At 42.4% G+C, this 1,669-nt stretch overlaps 1 pseudogene; it reads left to right on the forward strand.

Moving 5' to 3' along the window:
- The first annotated feature begins 1,163 nt into the window (after positions 1–1,163).
- Positions 1,164–1,469, forward strand: LOC101724969 (transcription and mRNA export factor ENY2 pseudogene; annotated as a pseudogene).
- The last annotated feature ends 200 nt before the right edge of the window (positions 1,470–1,669 follow it).

The following is a 1,669-nucleotide window of genomic DNA, read 5'->3' on the forward strand; positions in this document are numbered from 1 at the left end:
TGAGTCCCTGCTCAGGGTGCAGAGGGAGGGCCATTTTAGGAGGTCTCTGACTGAGGGCTCTTCAGTCAAATCATTCTACGTGATTAAACTAGGAAACTATTCCAGGGCTTTGGGATCATGACACCAAAGTTGAGCTGGTGAGTTGGATGGGTGAGGCGCAGACATCTCAGGAGGTCAGAGATTTCAACAGACACTCAAAACCTGAATGTGGCATGGCCACTTATGCACCGTCAAGGCCGTAGGGGAGACTGTCTCCTGTGCCCACAGGGCAGTTTATACAGACCCTGATGAAGGGACATATTCACAGAAATTGGGTTTTGTGGGCTCATCTTGAAGGAAATACCCCTAACCTCGCCATGTTGGTCTGAAGAGTTCCATGAGATAGTGTGAAGAATAGTTGTGGGTGGCTGGGGGAGGGATAGATACCCTTGAGAAACAACATGGAGCCTTCCAAGTCTCTAATGACCAACAGGAGTACTTGAGGCAGATTCTACATGGCTGCACATTGCTTTTCTTCCGGCTTCCTCAGGGACAGACCAAGAAGTAGCTGAAGGAAGAAGCAACCCCCCCCCCCACTTGAGAGACCAAGGTGGAAATAGATTTAACTATATTTATGTCTCAGTAGAATTTTGATGATTTCTTTCTGCAGTTCCTACATGTTTATTGTTGCACATATTTGTAGGGATTTAAAAAAATCTTCATTTATGGAGGAGGTTCTATTTCTTGTAGATTCAATTCTTTTCCTCCATGGTACTTTTGAACTGGCTGCTATTTGTGTATAAGAAAACTACTGATGGTTAGATATTGTTTTTGTGAACAATAAGCTCATTGTTTAGATTATTATGAAATTGATTTTCTTGGGGTGTCTGGGCATAAAATACTTCTATTGATAGTGTTACCTTCCCTTTTCTTGTGATGGTGGCACTTGTGTTTTCTAGCTGATGGCATTGGTCCCAGACATGCTGGTGGGCAATCTCAAGTCTTATAAGTACAAGTGGGGTTGTTTGTCTTGTCTCTCAGCTTTTAATGGTGGCTCACCATGTGTGATGCTGGGAGACAATGAGAGATGAGAGACAACATGAAAGACAAGGGGACCAGATATCTCTACTGTATTAAGGCTATTTTATTGGAGGAACTGGGGATGCAAGTCTGTGTAGCTGAGGACTGTGGTTAGCAAAATGAACACAGATATACAGATGAGATCAGCTATTAACCAAAAGTCGATGGACGGGAGGAGGAAGAGACCACCACAAAGAGTTTCTGAGAGCTAAGCTAGTTGAATATGCCAGGAGGGATCAATTGAAGGCACCCTGTGAAGAGGGAATTAAAGAAAAAAGACTAGAATGCATTACTATTGATGACCTGGGGGCTGAAATTACTTGGAAAGGCAGAGTCCTGGTACCTGACAGTGTGAAGAAGGAACTCCTACAAAACTAAGGGCATTCCTTGCCCCACCTGCCAGCCTTTAAGACTGAATTAGACACTGCTGTTCTGTGGCATTGATTCTGAAATAAAACTGGCCATAAATCAGAAGTCAGTTTTCCAAAATGACATTTTTGTGTGTGTGATGGTATATAGCTTTCAGTAATGATTCATGCATTATATTGATTTTTCCCTTAAATGTGTTATTTTAATAAATATCTCATAAATGAGCTTGAAGTTTGCATGG

Source organism: Heterocephalus glaber, unplaced genomic scaffold (genome assembly GCF_053883595.1).
Source record: "Heterocephalus glaber isolate CG9 unplaced genomic scaffold, H.glaber_assembly_v1.0 deba00000937, whole genome shotgun sequence".
NCBI classification, from domain to species: Eukaryota; Metazoa; Chordata; class Mammalia; order Rodentia; family Bathyergidae; genus Heterocephalus; species Heterocephalus glaber.